The sequence below is a fragment of the Python bivittatus genome, unplaced genomic scaffold (genome assembly GCF_059951505.1).
Source record: "Python bivittatus isolate LINGU-HERP-01145 unplaced genomic scaffold, Pbiv_v1 ctg000330_np1212, whole genome shotgun sequence".
Lineage (NCBI taxonomy): Eukaryota > Metazoa > Chordata > Lepidosauria > Squamata > Pythonidae > Python > Python bivittatus.
Genome location: NW_028277058.1, coordinates 12,434,498 through 12,456,921, shown reverse-complemented (window position 1 = coordinate 12,456,921; position 22,424 = coordinate 12,434,498). Strand labels below are relative to the sequence as shown.

Genomic DNA, 22,424 nt, shown 5'->3' with positions numbered 1-22,424 from the left:
AGTCACCTCCTGGCTACATTCCTGCAGTGTGCTCTACGTGGGTCTGCCATTGAAGCCCTTCTGAAAGCTACAATTGGTCCAGAATGCAGTGGTGCAGGTAGTTATGGGTGCACCTTGGTACACTCATGTAACACTACTTAACAATGCCATCTGATGAGACCTAGGAGATGTGCATTTTCCTTTGTGGCATTTCCACTCTGGAACAATCTCTCCCTGCCAAGATACAATTGGTCTGACTCTTTAGGCTCTCAGAAGGGCAGAAAACAACTGGTTTTTTCCTTGAGCATTGGGGACAGGATGATTGGAGTTCCAGTCTAAAAGGGAATATGAGTCTCCAGTCATCTGTTAATGTTTGGTTAGATTTTAACTGAAATGCTTTACCTTTTGTTTTTGCCCTATTGTACACCGACTGGAATTTTAATGTTTGACCACATGCATGATTTAAACAAATAAAAACATAAATAAAATTTATGTCCTACCTTTCTTTTTAGAAACACAATTTCACTCCTTTCCTAAACACTTTCATACCCAATTTGAACTCCATGTATATTCAAAAGCTGCATCAAGACTGCCTGTATCATTTATTTTGGCTGACATCACAGGTTTCTGTGCCCATTCTGTTATCCATAGTGTTCCATCAACCCCACTGAAGGACAAATGAATATTTGTCGACATTCAAATAGTATCACCTCCAGGAAGTTGGGGGAGTGGACATAATGCAGATTGTCCTTGCTTACCAACCACTCATTCAGCAACCAAAGTTATGATGGCACTGAAAAAGGAGACTTACAACTTGTCCTCAAGGTTGCAGCCGTTGCAGCATCCCCGCGGTTACGTGATTGTGATTCAGGCACCTGGCAATTGGCACACATTTACCATTGTCTCAGCATCCTGCAGTCATGTGACCACCATTTGCAAAGCAAAGACAATGGGGAAGCTGGCAGGAAGTCACAAGTCATAGTCACATGATGGATTTAACTTGTCTAAAAGTAAACAGCTTCCTTTAACATAACATCACTTTATGTGACAAGTACAAAATCATTTTTAAAGAAACATTAAGTGATCAAATTAAGAAAATAATTTCACCAACACAAGGTGAATATGCTGAGTACCAAAAATAGTTATTAAAGACTTAAAACAAGACATTTTAATCAGAGTTGGAATAGAACAAACATTTTAAGCAAGATCACTTTCCAACAAACATTTGCTTTGAATAAAATGCAAATTCAGATTCAGATTTGGTAGAACCTGTCCATGTAGCACAAATGCTATTATAACCATCACACATGTGCTTTTACACTGCCCCTATTACCAACATGTCAAGAAATGTTCATTCTTCCTTTATTTACACATATTGTAGGCCATAATGGAATTTTCTTCTTGATTTTCTCCTCTCAGATAATTTGTTACATACAATGTTTATTACATACAACATCATTAGATTTTGCCTGGCAGCAATTAAAATTTGCGAACAGATAATTAAGAATACCGGGCATGGGTGAACTTATTGAGAATTCCTCTTTTATTTTTTAATCTTTATTTTTTACATTATTTTTGTGGCCTTCAGAAGCCCCTCTTTAGTCCATAGTCTTAGTATTAATGTTAACAATTTTTATAGAGATATCTTAGTATTTTAATTTTATAGTATTGTATTATTAATTCCATCATTTAGTAATCTTCTGTCTTTTTATGTTTCAGTGTTATTACTGATATGGATCTCAATTTTCCTGATTATATTTTATTCTGATCTATGGCAAAATAAAGATTTGACTGATTGATTCAGATTGTCCAATGAAGAAAAGCTGTAACAATTGCTTATTTTAATTTAGGAGAAAAAAAAGTGCATTTATGTGGGATACAAAGAAACATTTCTCATGTTCAGTCATGAAATAATACTTCTTCCCACATAAAAAGTGGTGACTATGCCCACCAACCTACGAGTTTTTAAAGGAATTTGAACAAATTAATGAGGTACTAGTTATGATGGCTGTAAATACTACAACCAGGATCGGAGGCAGCCAATCTGTAAATAGTCGCTGCGGGGAAAGTGCAATTGTTTTCCTGTTTTGCATTTGGATTTCCCATAATTATCTTTGCTACAGACTGCTGGACAAGATTAGCCGTTAGCCTATTCCAAAAGGACTAACCTTACCTCCAATTTCCACAACCCATTTTAGTTCTGTGCTTTTGAGCTTACAGTATTAGAAATTTGTATTCTTGAATGGGTATAAAAGTCATTTGCATGGCACAATTCTAACTCAAAATGTATCATTTGCAGTTATTGCTTTACTTAACAAGCTAGCATGAAATTTAATCTTAAGGTAAAAAAGTTATATGCTTCAGTATAAAATATTTCTGAGTGTACCACAAACTTCTTTCATTGTTTTGCTGCTGTCTTTGCAACCTAATTAGGAATATAAAGACAGAGTCTAGGCAAAGCTGTATTTTAAGTTCAATTTTATTGGAAGAGAGTTAAGCAGGTGCATGACCTTCCAGATTAAGCAGATGGAACTTAAATGTATTCAACTTATGGCATACATGAGTGATTTGTGTTGCTACGTTAGGGAGTGAAATAATGATATATTTAGGCATGTAGCATGACTTTTAGAGGAACTCCTGAAGAAATGTTTTCATCTTAGCTTCATACCATATTCCTTTCAGTAGAAGAGATTTCATGTTACATTTAAAGTTGGTCATTCTAGTACTTCAAGGGTAAAAATAGATTATTTGAATGAAATAGGAGTCTGTTTCCTCAAGATAATCATTTTTTTCTTAGTAGGGGTTGAGAGATACAGAAAGTAAATGCGTGTGCATGTGTGTATTTTAGACCATGAATCCAACAAAATACATGATTTTAAAGAAATGTGCAACATGCCAACACAAATAAAGTTATAGATCGTTAAAACAACAGCATGAACTGATCTGGAGAAAAACATTTCTAGCATGCAAGCTGCACTGGAATTTATATACAAGTAGTCCTCCTTTAGCAACTGCCTCGTACAGCAACCATTTGCAGTTACGACAGTGATGAAAAAGTAACTTTGTGACCCATCCTTGCACTTATGACCTTTACAGGTCTGTAAAGCAAAGCTGAAGTAAGATCACTTACTTAGCAACTGCTTTGCTTAACGACTGAGTTGCTGGTCTCAATTGTGGTTGCTAAACGAGGACTACCTGTATAGTTATTTATTCATAGATACATTTATTCTTACTAACAGGAATTCATTTGTGTTGTTGTAATTTATTAAATAAAAAAGTACAGTAAGCAATTGATCCAAACCACTAATTCTTACCCCTTTTTAAATAGCCAGCTCAAGACATGTCAGGATATACCGTCCATTTCATCCTTTCAGCAACTGCAATGAAATGTAATTTCTCCAGGCAAGAGGCAAACTCCTGAGGTTCTTCTCCGGTCTACCTCCCTCAGTCTCTCTATCTCTGCTTCTTCATTTCTTCAACTAATACTTTCTCGCTGGTTCTTTCTTTCCTTCCTTCCTAGGTATGATGTAAAGTGAACTCAAGTGACGTTCAGCATATTAATTTCCCCAGAGTTCCTCTAGGTCTAGACAGGGTTGTCTAGAAGCACTTTTGGAAATTCTAGTTTACTCTACATGTCCAAACTCTTCTGCAAAAATTGAAAGACATGTTGGTATGGATTGTGGCAAATGCTTTTGGGACTTTCATCTGGCCCTCATCTGTACAGAATCTGTTTCAGAGTACATAGATTGTCTGTTGAAATAATGAGGGCACAGAATTCATATTCTTAATCAACCATTCTTGTCTCAATAGAAAATGGCTCTTAACACCCCGCCCTCATCCCCCGAATATTTTAAAAATCATACACCAAACTCATTGGGTCATTCACAAACCAGTGTGTACTTGCATTGTATTCTGAACCCAAAATCACTTTTGCACAATCACATTCTGGGTCACCTTCCCCTCCCCCCAACTGTGAAAGGTAAAGAGCTTATTGTTGTGCAGGAACTTTTTTTAAGTTGCATTTGATGCTCCATCCACTATAGTACCATCAATTAATTTCAAGCTGAGGGCACTTCTCAGTGCCAGATAAATTGATGCCTATATCACAGTCTGAGACCTTCTTATTTATATCTCAGAATCAGGTGATAAAAATAAAGGCCAAATATATTTGAGCAAATTCTCATTAATCCTCATTTGGAACCAGATTATTCTTACATTGGAACAGCCTTTTAGAACAAAGTCCACTGGAGTCCACTGGAGTTGGCTGGCAAATAAAATAAAATAAAATAAGTAAAATAAAAGGTCTGGCTTGGTCTGCACATAGTGGAATGAAATGACAGCAGGCTGTGCCACTTAAGACTGTAGCTGTAAAATCCTACTCTGATTACTTCCTCTTCAGGCCATACTGTACATCCACAATAAACTTACAAACATTGACATCAGGAAGAAAGCCCAATTTTTGATTGCTCTGTGTGTGTAGGGTGACTTTTTAAAATATAAGATTATATTTAGATTCTGCATTACCTCTTTTTGTTTCTATGTGATTTAATTTGGTACAATGTAATGTGTAAGTGCAGTTTCCTGCAAATTTCAGCTGATGTGTTTTTTCCCCTTTTCTTTTACAATAATCATGCGCATGGACAAAATACCACTCAAACCCACCTTGATGCAATCAAGTCTACATATTATTATCATCAAGATTCTTTGTGTATTGTATTTTTTTAGATTGATAACACTCTGCATAAATAAATACATTTAAAAGTAATATTATAAACAATTTTTATTTGGTGTGATGTCTAACAAAAATGCAAGAATATGTACTTTATAAAGTGCACAAAATTATAAATGTTCTCGCTTAATTTTTTTGGGGGGTAAGTGATAATATAGTAAAAGAAAGAGATACAGATGTTCATAATATACTGGACAGACTAGATGAATACCCTTATTTTTTGGGGTAGCCCTTAAAATGAGGAGGAAGAACTAAGCAGAATTCATTAATTTCATTAAGTACATTAATAAATGAGCATTAAAGAAATATTTATTTGAAAACTGCATCAAAGTGCATATTCAAATTTTGGAATAAATCTTACGAAATTATGGAAAAGCACAGCCAACCCATATAGTATGGGTTGGCAACCTATGGCATTTCAGATATTGTTAAACTACCACTTTAAGCATCCCTCACTTACCAGAAGTTTAGAAGCAACTGAAATAAATTGGGGAGGTAGGTGTGAGGTTTTTTCCCTTGTTAAAAAAAAGTTGAACTAGATGCAAGATATATCTGCAGATATAAAGATACTTTGTTTTTGGAAAATATATTATGTATGATGTGGCTTGCATATAAAGTATGCTTGGCATATACAGTTGAACACTATATTCAAACTGTAATAATGCTTTGATTTCATGTTTTTAATATTTCTGCAAAATCTTTTATTACATTAAATCAACTTGTGAACTCTAAGGAATATGGCATTTTTCTTACTCATTTGCTTGCTCCACTTTGTGGCCATGCCACAACATTCCAATTGCACCCCTTTATGATCTTTGAGTAAGCAGCAGCATAAAGTTGAAGAATCAGACCAGATTTGCTTACTTAAAGCAGAATGGATTATTGTAAACGGCCAGGTATTGTTTCTTCTACTTGAAGCTTCTACTTGAAGTAAATGATTACAAAACTGAGGATCTAAAATTTGGTAAGTGATTATAAAGTTCAGCTTCCTGATCTAAGGGAAAGGGTAGAGGAAAGACAGGAGAATCTCTTAAGGTCTTCCTGGTATATTCAGGTTTTCCTCACCATCAACTGCAAAGTCTTTCAGTGTTTCGTCAGTCTCTCTGAAGCAAGGTTGGCTGGAGAAAGGATGCTGAGGAAAGCCAAAATCAGCAGGACAGTTCAATCTAGGAGGTGAAATGTAGAACATTCTTCCTATTTCCCCTACTTCCTGTAGACATCTCTTCCTTTTTGCAACTTGGGATGTGTCCTTGATCCATCCTATGTTGCAAAAAAGAAGTGACGTCTACAGAAAGTAGGGGAAGTAGGAAGTAAGTTCTGCATTTCACCTCCTAGATTGAACCCATCCTAGATTGATGGGTCACCTCCTAGATTGAACGTTCTTGACCCATCCTACACATTGATTCTTTACCACACTTTTCCCTGTGTGGGATGTTTAATGTTCGTATTCTTTTTCCCAACTTCTCCATTTACATCAGCATTTAAGTGGACCAATTAAAAAAAAGAAAAGCGGGATAAAAATCTAATAATTGGTATCAACTTCTTTTTGATTAGCTACTAGCTGTCTTTTTCAGCCCGTTCTATCAACTTAGCTACAAAATCTAAAACGCTATGAAAATAGGTGAAGGGAAGGGGACTGTGATATTTTTATTGCTGTCTAAAATAGTGTTGTCTTAAAATTACATGAAATATAATTTATATGCAGAGACATTATCAACATATCACTGAGAAATGAAATCCAACAAAAGGTGGTGTATTGTGAATCCATCTTGGTTCTTTCATTGTATCCTAATTAAGTATTTTTTATTCAAAATGTTCTCTCACATAGCCCTGTGAGGTTTTGGACCATTTTATTTTTTAAATAAAACTAAAATGCATTTCCGTATGACTTGTTTTCTTATTTATTTGTGTCCATGTTTGCCTGCTCGGGATAACCGATTAGGTTTTCTTTTAATAGATGTTTATCAATTAAAGCTTGGAAAAAATATTAACCATGGTGTCTCTACATAAATTACTAGTCAATCCTTTTTTAAAAAAGCATCTAAACTGCCATTCAGTTCAGGGATATAAGAGGTATTTTGGTTGAAACAAATGCTATTTATCAATTTAGGCATCTTTTGATAACCTAGATAAAGTGCATTGATTTCTTCATTGATTTTTTAAAAATAGATCTCTTCTATGAGTGGGCTTGAATAGAGCTTCAAACAACTATCAGTTTCAAGTGTTATGAAACTATTTAGCTTCTCAGGATGATAATCAAATATTCTGAATTCTAATATTGTTTAGCTATAATCCAGAGTAATCCTGCAGATTAAGAAAATAGTCTTGGATTGAAGGAATGTGGCTTAAAATCCTACTATTGTACATCCTGTGCCATTACTGCTATTGCATCTATAGTTTTCTAATGATTTTTTAACAGAGACTTTTAAAAGTACACATAAATAGAGTTTGTGTTTATACGTTTAGGACTGAATAGCCACAATACACAGTAAGAACAAAAGGACTAGAAAAAACAATTATTTCAGCCACAGGTGTTACATATAAGACCAGTTACATGTTAACAGAAAATGCACCCTCCCCAGGTGAATGGGACTACTGAAGATGCTACAACACTTCCTTTCTTCCTATAGTTCTAAACAGATATATAGATTTTTTCTCTGCCTGATAGTATTTTTTCCGACACATAGGAATATATTCTAAAATTGGATTTATGCCTATACATTTTGATACTTTGGAGTTTTCAAGGTCACCTTGGAAAGTTTCAATAACACAATTCCCCCCTTCTTCCACCTGTACAAAAATCGATTTGAAGACATCTTGTTAGTCTGAGAAAACTTCTAAATATGACTACATAGGGCACTACAGTACCTCTGCATTCAAATTTCCCCAAATATTCACTAAGGTTGCATCTTGGCAAGACTTGTAAACATCAGTTTGAAGATGAAACTGGCTGTCATGAAGGCTGCAGCTTCCCTAAATTGTGGCAGTCAACAGGTAGTTGAAGTAGACCATTATGGGTTACTTCTACTGCCGTGTTTCTGAACCTTGGCCACTTTAAGATGAGTGGACTTCAACTTCCAGCAAGGCTGGGTGAGGGATTCTGGGAGTTGAAGTCCATACATCTGAAAACTGCCAAGGTTCAGAAACACTGTTCTAATGTATCAGCTGGGAGGGAAATTTATTGACTGTAGTTGTACATGCAGAGCATTTCCCTACTGTTCATTAAAGCGGCCTGACTTTTTTCAGGCTGCTGCAGAAGTTATGGTTGCTCTATATTTACAGGCTAATTTCAGGCTTCTCATCTAGGCAGAAATTCAAGAATTTTATACTTATGCACAAATCTCCATGGGATGGCAAGTTGGGATCAAATAACTAAAAAGTGTGTTGCAATGCAAACTCTACCCTGTTGAACTTGTATCATGGTGTCACAGGTAGGTATATAAGAGCTTAACATCATAACACACATTTTGCTATGACAAAACCTCTAGTTGCAGCAGACACCCATACATTATTATATGATTTTCTTCTTTTAATTCTGTCTCCAAAGGGTTATATCCAGTGATTTTGTTCCTAGTCTTTTGCTATGCCACTGTTTTGGCTTCAGCTGATTATGAAATTAAATAATCATTGAATAAGTTAACTAGCACTGATACGGTTGCACACCAATGTGCTTTCAGTTGCTTGATGCCTTCACTTATTATCTGAAGCTTTGTCACTGAGACTGAAATGCTTCATCCCATTTGCTTTGTGCCGAAAGAAAGAAAGAACCCCAAGTTCTTTTTCTTGTAAAGCATATGAAAGGCATTAAATATCCAAACGCCAGGGACAAAACAACATTTATGGATGGCGTGCATATAAAGCGGAGCAAGAAAGGGTATAAATAATATAATAAGAAGGGAATAAAACTATATCTGAGAGGCAAAAAAATCTGGCCAAACTAAATATTGATTCAAATTATAATTTCACCATGTACATAAGATAGCTAATTTGTGAAGCAATCATAATTATGTAATATTCAGAAAAAATTAGTTTGAACTATATCGGTATGAGAAAATAACACATATTAGACTCAAACAATTGAGAATGACTAAAATTAGTACCATTAAGTCATTTTAAGAGCAGACTAACCACTAGGTGGCACCAAACAGCTATTATTCATAGAAACACTTCAAAGGTTTAACTTAGTTTGCCATTCGTTTGCATTCATATTAGTTACCAATGCAATTCATATTTCATTTGCCTACTAATTTTAATATACATCCCAAGCTGGCAAGGACTATTTTCATCATATTGGTGCATCAATACACTGCAAATAAATAGCAATTATTTTAAGAATAACTGCTTCCCTATAATAATAATAATAAACACACATTTTACATTTATCCTTCTTATATGATTTTTTTCAACTATAGTATTTTTTAAAGCTGAATTGTTGTGTGACATAAACACAATATGATAAAAGTTAGGCATGCTTGCATAGAAGTGTCATTCTACCCCTAGATCTTGAATAAGATGGTTTGCAGGCAGAGATTCAAGGACATAGTTCTTGATACACTAGCTTTATTACTCATATTAGAAAAGCTGCACTTGTAGCAGAAAACCAGCAACTGTTAACTGTAATACTCAAGATTTGTCTGTCCATCTCTCTCTCTAGTTTCAAATCTATGCATGCTAAAGACTTAAGGGTAAGTTATATCTCTGTGGAATGAGCAGTTAACATGTATACCTTGTTATTATAATAGACCCGTCTGGTTTCAGGCTGTTGTCCAACCTGGCCCTCACAGAAAGACTATTCTGTTCAGTGGGGTTTACAGTCGAATATAATTGTTTAAGGTTTTGGCCTAATAGAGAAGTCCCATGGAGAATCACTTATAAGGTCCAATGAATTCAGTGAAGCTACAGGTAGTCCTCGCTTAACAACCACAATTGGCATCAGCAACTCCATTGCTAAGTGATGTGGTCATTAAGTGAGATATCACATGACTGTGATGGACTTACAACCTAATTCCATCACAGTTGTTAAGTGGGACATCACGTGACTGTGATTTGCGTTTTTACTGCCGGCTTCTCCATTGACTGCTTGTCGGAAGCCAGCTGTGAAGTATGCAAATAGTGATCACGTGACCATGGGATGCTGTGATGGTCATAATGCCTGCCAGTTGTGAAGCACCTAACTCTCAATCACATGACTGTGGGGACACTGTGATAGTCGTAAGTGTGAGGACTGGTTCTAAAGTTACTTTTTCAGTGCTGTCATAACTTTGGTCGCTAAACAGGGCAGTCATTAAGCAAGGACTACCTGTAATTCCAAAAGTTATCTTCACATAGAAGAACGCAGAATAAACTGCTATGCAACTGAGATACATTTATTTACCTACACAACTTATTTGGCCACCTATATCATATAATGACTCTAGGCAGCTCACAACAATGCCTAAAAACATGATTAAAAACAAAAGTACCCTTCTCCCCCAGGTGCCAGATCAAACAACCTCCAGCAAAACCTCCATCTGAGCCCAATGCTTGGGGGAAGAGCCAGGTCTTCATGGCCCTCCAGAAGTTTGAAAGGGTAGGGTTCCCTCAGATCTCAGGTGGGAGGCTGTTCCAAAGGGCTGGGGTGGCCACTGAAAAGGTGCACCTCCAAGGTGCCATCAGATGGCAACATTTAAGAGATATTGCCTTGTTTTTTCCATTATGAAACTATATCTGCTATGCAGTTTTATCTGTTACAGGCTTACTATTCCACCCTTTTCACACAAAGTTGACAAGCATTCACTGGCTATTATGAGGGTTGTTTTTGAATATATGAGCATAGGATGGTGTTGCCTGTTGTTTTGGGAAATACTTCCAATATAAATGGAAACAGAAAGTTTCCGGAATGAGATATGCGGGGGGGGGGGAGGACTATTTAGTGGAATATCAGGTTGGAATGAATATCAGGTTGGAAATGTATAAATCTCTCTTATCCGTAATTTATTTGCGGTCCATATTACAGAGACTGGGAAGAAAAGTTGAGGGAAGTTAGTCTTTCCTGGTTGTGCTGTTATGGATCTTCACTTCAGTACCAAAATAAAGAAAAAGCCAATGGAAGTTATAACAAATCCCAAAGGTTTCCTGACTTTCTGAGCACCAGTGTGAATGTTAGAATAAATTAAGTGTAGAATAAACCATTTCTATACTTTGCCAAGGAGAGTGCATGGTGGGTCCATAAAGTCACTGACAGCTCAGCTTCCTTATTACGGATTAATTTGTTCCCATGTAGTATTCTGGACGGAATATCTTCCACAGGCTACTTTAGAAGAATTGTCTTCTATGGATTAAGACGTATTATTGTTGGTTTGCTAAATAAGTTCTATGAAATAAATAAGCACTCGATTTTCTTTGGGAAAAAAGCATGATACATATGAATTTGAAAGCATCAGAACAACCTCATGAAAGCTGTTCATGTATAGCAATCATTACGGTCAAGTTAAAATTATTTTCAGATAGCTGGTTACTGTGCTAAGCTAAACACAATCAGAACGCTTTGGCATATTTTTCAAGAGCCATGTCTAAACATTTCAAACAAAGAGCACTTGATACACGTTTATTTGCCAAGATCTGCTCCCTAGCCTTCTTGGCTCTACCCGTGAAGATTATTTATTTACGAGAAAAACAAATAGAAGGCACAACTGCTTCTTACCTCCTCATTGTTGGATACTTACTGTATCTTTAAGCCCAAAATTCAGCTATGGAGCCAATCCCAACAGAAATCCCATGTATTTCTAGTAAGAAGTATATTTACTTTCTATAAATCAGTGTAAAAACTGACATGGCTCCTTCTAGAAACAGCATCCTCCAGATTAAAAGGTCCATTTGAGAGGCAAACCACAAGTCAGGAAGAACTGGACTTTCTAAGAAGACTCTTCAGTAACAGGTCTCTGAAGTAGTTTTCTCTTTTTCAGTAACAGAGGGATTTATTATTCAGGTGAAAAGTACTTGCCAATCAGTCTGAGAGACTGGATTCTTTTCAGAAAATTGCTCAAGGTAACGGAATTATATCACAATTTAGATGAAATGCCCTCCAAGTATTTTGGCTGGAGAGAATCCGCACCACAGAGCATGGGTGGGCAATCCTTGGGTCACATGTGATTGCTTCCCAAACTCACTTTTGCAGCCTGAAACTCCTGAAAATTTGGGAGGAAGGAATTCTGCAGTGAGGTTACTGTTATCTCCTGCAGCCCTCATTTAGGGAGTGGGAAGGAAGTATGACTTCCCACTGAAGAGTTGCCCTCTTCTCACTGTGAAGGCAATCAATGATTATCTAGAAAAGGGTGTAAGAGACACCAGTGGTTGTACAATATACTCACATTTCACCTTATACCTGATTTTTTGTAGTGGGAAAGCTAGTCGCCAGCTTACAATAACACTAGTCACATAAAGTAAAATGTACAAGTTGTAAGATTATTCATAGGGTTTGTCTTTTTGCTCCACAGAATTCTCCAGAGAATGTATTCTGGTTAAATCAACCTCAGCCTAAATCACAAACTAATACAATATTAAATTCACAAGATAGACCAAGATAGTCAAGAAAGTACTCAGAAGGCAGCAATGGCAAAACTCTTCCATGTTGTTACCAAGAGAACTACTTGGATGTATCGAGTCACCAGAGTTGAGCTTTATTCAAAGGAGACCTTTTTAAAATGACCCCCCCCCCCGGAAGCATGGCAAACAGATTCCAGAAAAAAACAAACCATTTCTTGGGAGACCCCATATGCACAAGAACCTTTCTCTCCAGGTAATGTGATTTATATCTTTTACTGATAGATTCATAAAAGTTAACACACTACATTATCTTGAGATGTGCAAATCACTAGGAACTGAGTATGATTCAAGCTCAAAACACTTCCGGTAAGGTCAGAATACCATGAAATTGGAACCTGTTTTGAACTTAGAACAGCTGTTTCAAGATCAATGATCTGCACACCTCTACTGTACATTAAGTCCTACTAGGGTTTGTTTGGATTTAGCTTAATGTGTTGTAAGAACTCAAGCACTGTAGTATCTAAAGTACAGCTTACAGTATCCCCAATATGTGGGATATTAGTTTATGCTTGCTGAGATGTATGAACTCAACAAATTATTAAACAAATCATGGCTGCACGCAACTGATGAACCCAAAACGGGTATATAGTAATCCAACCTCCCTAAATTCTGTGTTCTGTTGTGAGGTATAATTTTGATTCTTTTTACCATGCTTTCAGTGATAAAATAGAAAATTCAATACAGGGACTGAAATCCCATTTTCAATCCAACACTGAAAATGGTACAATTCTTGTGCTACCTCATAGTCATTTTGAAATTTTCCATTCTTTATAGATTTGAATAGAGTTTCCCATATATGGAGAACTGGTGCTTTAATGCATTGAAAATGTTTCAGTCACAAGCTCTGATCTTATTAAAATTTATGGATATCTTTAATTCATTTCCCAGTTACCTTTCTCCAACATTTAGCATATGCACTTTCTCTTTTCTACAAATACAGTGGTACCTCGGGATACGAACGCCTCTACTAACGAACTTTTCGGGTTACGACCAGCTCCGGCTGCAAAAATTTACCTCGATGTGCGAACTCTGCCTCGGGGTACGGTCATTTTTCCGCCCTGACACGTGGTCTGTGGCCATTTTTCCGCCACTGACACGTGGTCCACGGCCATTTTTCTGCCCCTGACACGTGGTCCACGGCCATTTTTCCACCGCACCATGCGGCGCCCGGCCGTTTTCATGCAGCACCGCACCCAGCCGTTTTTGCGCTACACCCGGCCATTTTCCTGCCCGACGCGTGGTCCGCAGACGCCAGAATGGATTAACGGTAATTACATTGAACCTTATGGGAAAATTTGCTTCGGGGTGCGACCAAATTCGGAGGGCGGAACAGATTAACCGGATTTACATTGAACTCTATGGGGAAATTTCCTTCCGGTTACGACCAACTCGGGATACGCCCAGAGTCACGGAACGGATTAAGTTCGTATCCCGAGGTACCACTGTACTAATGTAGCATCAAACATTCAATAGTTCAGGGGCACTTCCTATGAGTGCCATGGCAAGCTGATGTCTTACTGGCTTGCTGGCTACTAAGACAGCTTTTGCAAAGGAAATTGCAGCTGGATGTTGGATCCGGGCTGGCGTAATCTCTCCAGATCAAAGGAGAGATCATTGAGATCATCCATGTGACTATGGACAGCCATTATTCATGAGTAGACAGTGGAAACTATCATTTTATGATCAGCTTATGAGTGGAGTGGCTGGAATGGATTACATCCAGCTCACACTTGCAAAGCAGCCTTATGGACACTGAGCTCCACCGAGCCTTGTATCTTAATCACTTTTTTGGATTAATTTTTTATGTGTTATACAGTATAATGGAAAGATTAACACCCTTAGGACCGGCAAGGCTTTACTATATTCACCGGGTTGAGTTTCCGCCTCCTTAAAACATGATGGTGTAAATTTGATCTTCAACATTTTGAAAATATATGATTTTTTTGGGACTACGCAGCAAAAGGATGCTCAGTATATAGATTTTGGAAAGTTAATAATGGATTAAGGGGCCAGAGAAAATTGGAATTATAGTTTTGAATTTATTAGAAGATATCTTGTCATGGGAAAACAGTGATTGCTTTTGTTTCTTTATGATAAGGAGACCTTGTAGGTTGGACGTAACAGGGAACCAGAGGACAAAGAAAATGTAGCAGAAATCCTTAGTGCAAACTTTTAAATACCTCTCAGCCAAGTTACTGGATAGAATGGATCAATTGCTTGAGAAACTGGACAGAACATACTTTAATGAAGTTGTAAAACAAGAACAAGTTGTAATGGATATTTATGAAATTAATTTGAAGGAGGACTTAAATGTAATGCAAATGGAATCGAAGGATGATTTCTTCCCTAAAGGAGATGAACAGATATCAAACCAGGAAATTGATTTGGATAATTTTTTTCTTCTGGATATACAAAAGAACTCTGCTAAGGTTTGGAAAGACTTTTTCAGAAGTGACAAAAAAAAAAAAAGGATAAACTTTATCTAATGGACATGCAAAAGAAATCTGTTAAAGTTCTGAAGAATTTTTGTTTGGATACACAGATCACCAGCAAATTACCTCTGGGACTTTTTTTTGAAGGAGTTAAAGAATAATTTTAAAAATTCAGGCAAAGTTTATAAGGTTCGTTTGTTTGATCAGGGCTAAAAGAGGAAAATAGTTATATCTGGATGCCCTTATTGGACTTTTGCTGACAAAGAATGATTGACGAAACATTTGGATTTTGTTTTTTTGTTACTTAAGAGATGAGTTATGGGGAGAAGAGAGATAATGTTTCATTTAGAGATGGTGATAAGCTATTAAAACTGTTTTTACTTGATGGGATGAGGTGGGAAGTTACTTATTTTTTCCTTTCCCCCCTTTTTTATTTTCTATACTCTCTCCCATTTTGTGTTTTTCTATTTGTATTTTTGCAGTTTGTATCAATTTTTATTATTTTCATTTATAATTCTCAATAAAATTATTTGAAAAACATCAATAGCTCAGCATGTTTTTTCAAACTTGAAAAAGCCATAACGTGTAACATTGGACATGATGAGAGACTGGGTTGGAGTGATGTACTTTCAATAATTTATACAATTCAATTTATTAAATCATAAGCACCCTTCAACCTAAACAGACATATTAACGGAAATTACAAAAGGCATTTTCATTTCCTGCTTGATAATTTTAAAACCACCTTTCCCAAGACATTTTCTTATAGCCCATTGGCACCCAGAAAGTTCTACCAAAAGGATCTCTACATTGGAAGAGCTATATAAAATTCAGTTTGACTGAGTCTCTGTCAAGTAGATCTGCTTCTTGTGGAAGGAAAGCTTTCTTTATGTAACTGTTAAATCACCTGGTCTCTTGTTCTCTCTCTCTCTCTGATGCTTTGGTGATCCATGTTGAAAGAGGTTAGTTATAGGCCAGACCTTCTGATGAGCAGCATTCAGCAAAATCTCTTCTGCATAATTCATCCCTAAGTCTTCACGAAAGGGACATAAAACAGGATGCTGATTATGCTGATGGAAGATACCAACTTTTCAATAAATTGTTCAATCTTGATATCCATAGACAGTGACAGTTATATCAGGAAATACTGAGGACTTATTTATTAATTCATTGGATTTATGTCTGCCCCTGGGGCATTTATTTATTTCAAATACTCTGCATATACTACTAGGGCATGTTCTCTGGGCCCAAAGCCCTTGAATCCAGAACACAAACATTTGGGATACTTTCTTAGACCAACGTGTCTTAGCTTCAGCTCAGACAAATTATGTGTGTTTTAATTTAAACAAACAATGGGCTGTTTCATGGACAGAACGTTGTGCACACCCTAGTACCTATTAGCACTAAGTATTTATTATATAATGGTCCCTGAATAAGGTCTAAACTTTGCATGACAACAGTCTCCATAGTTTGCCTAGATTAGGTTAGGTGTACAAGATCTGACTCTGTGCCCCTTGATCTAATTTCAAAAACTCTTTTCAAGTGATTGGTTCAGATCTCTGAGAAGTGATCTATCCCTGGCAGTATGTTGGGCAGAGAGAAAGGATGAGAGCAAATGAAGAGTTGATAAAGAGAAAGGGGGCAATGGTAACTGGACAGTAATAATCTCAAAAAGTAGCTTGTCCCACTGACTTGCCATTTATGACTTCGTTAAGCAAAAGTGAAATATCCTATTATGTCATTTGAAAGCTAAGCTTTTTAAAATAATTTCATTGATGGAAACAAGAGGCTTTTGTTTTTTAATCAAGTGAAATTGACCAGAGTTCTGTCACTTTTTCCTTCTATGCCAGTGACAGAAAAAAAAATGTAAACCTGTGATCTGGTCTGTCTGTCCTCATAAAAAGCAGGGGAATCCACCAGTCAGGGGCCATGATAAGTATGGTCCAGAGAGAACATGAGGCCATCACTATAGCCAAAGCAGAGGAAAGGACTAAAATTATACAAAGGAATTCCTTAACTAATTTCTACTCAATTTATGCACCAGAGATAAACAGCTTAAGACCATAGTGTGAAAAAGCCCTTAAACTGTGGTAGACCCCTCCACCCGGAAATGTAGCCCTTGATGGTGGGAGGAAATTTATCATTCATCCCAATTTAGTATCAGGAGTCAGTTGGTGAAAAGCATTGACTCTGCACTTCCAACAGTCACGTCTGACCTTTTCAGATACCCCATTGTTGTTGTTGTTCAGTTGTTAAGTCGTGCGACTCTTCGTGACCCCATGAACCCTATCGCACCAGGCCTTCCAGTCCTTCACTGCCTCCCTGAGTTTGCTCAGTTTCATGCTCATTGCTTCAGTGATGCTATCTAACCATCTCATCCTCTGCCATCCCCTTCTCCTTTTGCCTTCAATCTTTCCCAGCATCAGGGTCTTTTCCAAAGAGTCCTCTCTTCGCATTAAGTGACCAAAGTATCTGAGCTTGAGCTTCATTATCACCCAAGCATGGTCATTTCAAATATCAGAGATCATCTGAGGAATGACATGAAGAAATACTGGGGAGATATCCTGCAGATGAAGTGAGTTTAAAAGTTAAAATATTTCGTATTTTAAATATTTTAAATAGACTCCTATCCCTCTCCTCCTTCTATGTCTGGGGAAGGTAGAAACACTACTATTATACCTGGGAATCAGCATGTAGGTCCATTTGTCCTTTGTTTTATCTTTACTGTCTCTTAATGATGTATTGTTCTGCAGGGCTACCATATCTGTACTGCAAACATTCAGATGACTGCCAGATGGCAGGAAAGAATGAAGAGTGTTTGGTATTTCTTTGTTGCTATGTAATGGTCTTCTGAATGCTTGCAGTCCAGATTTGGTAACCCTACTTCTCTGTGCAGCATAAAGGTAAGGACTGAGATTTATGCAACTAACTAGCAATTGTTCCAAAGCTGCCTTGAAAATGAAGGTCTCTGCTAGAGGCCATACTGCCTAGGCTGGGGCCACCAAAATAGCGTCGGGCCATTAACACATTTGTGTTAATACATTTCATATAGCTTGAAATGGAGTCTCAAGATGGAGATGGGAATTTGGCAAGGGGGCTGCCTGCTCTCATTCAGATTTATCAGATACTGGCATTTTGTAGTCCTGACATTCAACAATAGATGGTGGTATAACTCTACTGATTTAGCTGTGTCTTTGCTGTAGTCAGAGATTCCCCTTGATCTGAATTCAGTTTTAAAAGGCAGTGTGTTCTCCTTCTCTTTCAAACTGTCTCAGTTAACAATATGGGAGGCAGTGGGGAGGGGAAAGTCTGGGTGGTGGCGGTGGGGAGAGATAATCCCATTTAGAAGAGCAGTCTGTTTATTGTTTTCCTCTTTCCCTTTACAAACAACCTTAATGAAAACTGGCAATCTGATCTCCACCCAGTGTTGCCAGGCACAAGGAAAAGAAATACATTAATTAAAAGTTGTTTGTTTGCAGTGAGCGATATAATGCAACTCTGATGGATTTGAAATCTCATGCCTTACAGAGGAACAAACAAAAACCTGGCTTTGGAAAGAAAATTAAGGGTTTTCAAATAACTGCTTTGCAGGGGTTTTTAAGAAAACGGCAATAGTAATAATAGAAAGCACAGGGAAATGTTCTGTCTCGAAGAGCTTCTTGAAAATACAAGCACAATCTAAGCAGGCTGTACGTGCCGCTTCCAACAGTTGAACTTGGAATTAAGTTCCCGCTGATTGCCAGCAAACTTAGTCCCAAGGCAAATGTTCTGGGGCGCGGGAGCCTAGCCCGCCGGCCCCGAGGATGAACGGCGGAAAGCAGAGGCGTCCGAATCTATCGCGGGAAGCAAAGCCTAAACCCCGATTTAAATGACTCCGAGGCACAAGATCTTGAACGGGTTGTGAAACTGGGGCGTCTTCCCGTGAACAGAGGGCGGGCGCACGGAACTCTTCCCGGCTTTCTTTGCACGGGATACGCGGCGTCCTAAGGCAGGAAAGTTCCACGAACTTGGCCGGAGTCTGGGCTTCAGATCGGGCGGCGCCCGTGCTTTTGTTTGGTCCGCGGCTTAACTCTGACAAAAGGAAACGGGCGACCCCCTAAGGGCGTGCATCTGAAGAGGCCCGCGGGGAAATCAAGTTCTTTCAGGATGCCTCAACTCGGCCCCGAGCGCCCTCTCGCCGAGGCGCCTCGGGAAGGCAGTACCTGAGCCCAACGCCTGCAGGTTGCGCGTTGCGAACGAGCTGGCTGCTTTCCCGCACTGGGAGTTATTTCGTTTGAAGCGTCGCCGGAGTTGTCTGGAGCCCCTCTACAACGGGCCAGAACTGGAATATTCGTTCTCCGTTTATCTCAGCAATGCCCGGAGCCCAGACTGGTGCAGAGAAACTTGTTTCCTCTACTTCGAGGCAACTCTGCAGAACAGCGCCCCGAACCCGAACTAGTGGCTCGGCGGCAGGAAAAAGAAAAACAAAAGAAAAAGCCTCGGTCATTTCAAATGACCCCAGCCTAACCTCTCCCTCCGCTAGCATTTACTCGGAAGTAAAGACCCCTGCATTCGCTTCCGAATTCTCTCCATCTTTTCGGCAGAGACACGAGAGCCGCGGGAAGTTCTGACTTAGGGAAGGTTCGGGCCCTAAACCCCTACCTTTCTAAAGCGCCCTGAGATCCACGGAGCTTTCTTCCGAGTAGACGTGTTGAGATTCTGGGCGAGAACCACGCCTCGGGACGTCGGAGCCCCTCTGGCAAGTCAAGGGGCGGAGGGAAGACCCGGTGAGCTCCGCGAGGCCAGCGAGCTTTTTCCGACCACCCACCGAACAACCTCCCCGCCCGGGGCAGGCAACAGCCCTGAGCGCGCGCGCCCTCGGGCTGAACTTTCACCTCGCGAACTCGAGGAAACCCTATTGGCTGAGAGTTAGGAATCTGAGCAAAACACACTTCGGCTCCGAGCAAAACCTGGCGCCCGCGCCTCGGGCTTTTGCTCCCGTTCCCTCGCCCTTCCTGCCCTCTCCGACACGGTTGGAGGGGTGGTTCGTCTGATCTGTAAAAAAGTAAAGGTGCGGTTATACTTACACTGATAGGAACTGGCTGTTTTCCAGAACGCGCATGAAACAATTGTCCAATCGTCGCGCGCGTGCACGCACGCCCCCCTCCCCCTTTGTACCTTTCCCAGGTCTTTTTTTTTTGGCTATTCTTGCTATAGCAACCCATCAACGTTATGGAACTGTGATTTTCCGACCTTTTCCTAGTTTCCCCGGTTTTAGCTCTAACATCTCTCTTATGGGGTGAGAAAATACTGTGCAGAAACTGCAAACACTAGTGGTGCTACGATTCTTTTACCTCCTGTCCCAGACTTCCGTTTTCAATCCGATGCGCAACCAGTTACTGCTGCAGGGGAAAAAAACCCTAATTTGTGTTAGTGCCATTGAAAAGAAGACACTTCGCGTCGCTTTCGCGTGAGGCTCCTATTTCAATCAGATTCACCGTTCATTTAAAAACACTTCCTGACAGCCCTTCCCACAGAGCAAACTAAACTTCAAAGCACAACAGTCCGATTTCGACAAGCATTTTCCGCTTAAATTAGTCACCTAAGCTCGTTTTGCGTAGTTGTTGCAAATGGGGCTCCAAAGATTGAAGTTTATAAATTTGGGATACAGATATAATTTTATTGCTTTAGTGGGGCTGGAAAGTTTCTCTTGGTCGAATACATATCAATCGAAATTCTTTATGTTCCCGTAGCGCTATAGCGGCTCTACAACAACCTAGCGCGTACGTGCGTTAGAGAGCTGCCTCGCTAAGACTTTTTGGTCTCCCTGTCTTTTCCCTTGGCGCGAACGGCTTCAGCTGGACGCAAGATCTGTGTTTGCAAGGGTGGACCTTGCCTGAATGGTTTTATGGTTCCGAAAGACGAATACGTGGGTTGAAACCGGAGGGGGAAAGTCCCTGCCAGAATAGCGTTCGCGACATTCCGAGCTTAAGTTTAGTTTCATCCTGTCGCGCTCTAAGTTGCTCGTGTTACCGCTTAATAAAAGACGTTCCGGGTCACGGTGCCGTGCGATATCGTGTAAGATATCCTAATATTATTTAGGCTCTTGGCAATATCATCAGCCACGCAAAAGGCAAGAAATGGGTAGGTTCCCTTATGGTCATTGCAACTGAATGTATTCTCCGTGGGCCTCAGCCAAAAATCCGGTATCTGTGGCGGAGGGCAAGGAGAGCGATTGCCGAGCATACGGCAGCAAACCCGAGTTAAACGCCCTTTTCACCTTTGCGGTGTGAGAGAAAAGAGCGACGCGTTGTTGCCCGAAGGAAACGGGGCAGGCTTCCAATCTGTGCCAGGGCTCACCAGTTTTGAAACATACATAGGAACCATAAAGTGCAAAAGGTTCTCGGGCATGTGCAGGGTGCTTTTCTCGTCTTCATCTTTGAAGACACCAAAGAGAGAACTTTCTCACCTGGCAGTCGGGCTGTCCTTTTACACGCATTTGGGGAAACAAGCCCCGCGGGACGCCGTAAGACTTACTTAGGAGAAAACATGCGTGGAATTGTAAAGAAAGCAATTCCGGTTTTGACAATCAAACCGGCTGAAAATAGTGGGAGCTTCCGACTAAAAACACGGAGAATTGCGCTGCGCAAAAAAGTTAGAGAGGAGTCGCTCTCCGTCCGGTCACTTAAGACCGGGTCTCTCCGCTGCAGCCCTTCGAGGGGGACGTAATGGGCCGCCTGCTCGCGAGAGCTTTGCGTCGCTCGGGCTTAGCCCACGTGAGGGCCCCTTGGTGCTTTTCGCCTTCCTTGCGGTGGGATGTGTCGGAGGTCAGAGTTGGGCTCCTGGGGTTTACTGGACGCTAAAGCTCCACGTTCAGTGAGGGAGAGACGGTCTGAAACGTGCTCGCTCTGGCCGAACTCCTAAAGTCGCGGCCCAAGTCGAGTATTTTCAGCCACCGTTCCAACGCTTCGAAGCAGAGTCGCTAAAGGGCCCTCGGAACCCCCCACTCACGTTAGCGAAAAAGCCTTGGAGCGGCGGGCGCAACTCGGCTTTGCCAATTGAGCGCGAGGCGTTGTTTTCTGCCAGCGGTTTACTAAGCCGGTGTTGGGTAATCAAGAGGCGGAAAAGAGCAAACAACTCCGCGGCTTTTGTTTACCTAGCAGGTGGGCCTGACGTCAAGGAGGACGCTTGACCGCGAACCCTAACGCCCTGCTCTGCAAGCACAGCTCGCAGCCCAGAAGGCGAGGAAGAGGCAGAGCGGGGGCACGACGACACTGTTCCCATTGAACTTTTGGCGGGGAAGAAAGGAGGGTGGGAAGGCGCTTACAATACAGTTGCTCTATTCCCCGCCACAGAGCTTCATTATCACAACTTTGCAATCCCAGGGAGCCTCTCTCTCTGTCTCTCTCTCCCCACCCCCAAGCTGCGGGGGCGCGTGCGTGCAAGGGTCGGCATTTTTTTTTAATTATTTGAATCCTCCACAAACACACGCGCACATAGAAGAGAAGCAGCTGCACGCTCCATCCAGGAACAGCCAGACCCACACCCAAGGGGAGGGCAAACGCGAGAAGCAGCGCGAGCCTCGGAGAGAAAACGCGAGACCCCGCGCAGCTGCTTCTGAGTCTGTTTTTGCGGTTGCTGCTTGGTTGTTTCTTCGCATTGGTGGTTGCCCAGGCCCGGAGTCGCCGAGCCAGCGCCGCCCGCGGAAGAATATCAGCCCC

The 22,424-nt window shown here is 40.1% G+C and overlaps 1 protein-coding gene across 4 annotated transcripts in view; it reads right to left on the bottom strand.

Annotated features, from left to right (window-relative positions):
• PPP1R3A (protein phosphatase 1 regulatory subunit 3A) overlaps nt 1-22,191 on the bottom strand; it is a 57,562-nt gene extending 35,371 nt beyond the window's left edge. The window contains exons 1-2 of one of the 4 annotated variants that reach the window (XR_015796379.1): nt 19,366-22,191; nt 15,632-15,757 (exon numbers count right to left, since the gene is read on the bottom strand). The gene's annotated coding sequence lies outside the window, so the exon portion shown is untranslated. Of the gene's footprint in view, nt 1-15,348 lie in introns of those variants that run through there. The other 3 variants (XR_015796376.1, XR_015796377.1, XR_015796378.1) reach the window with 3 other exon arrangements.
• Between the last annotated feature and the right edge of the window lie 233 nt (nt 22,192-22,424).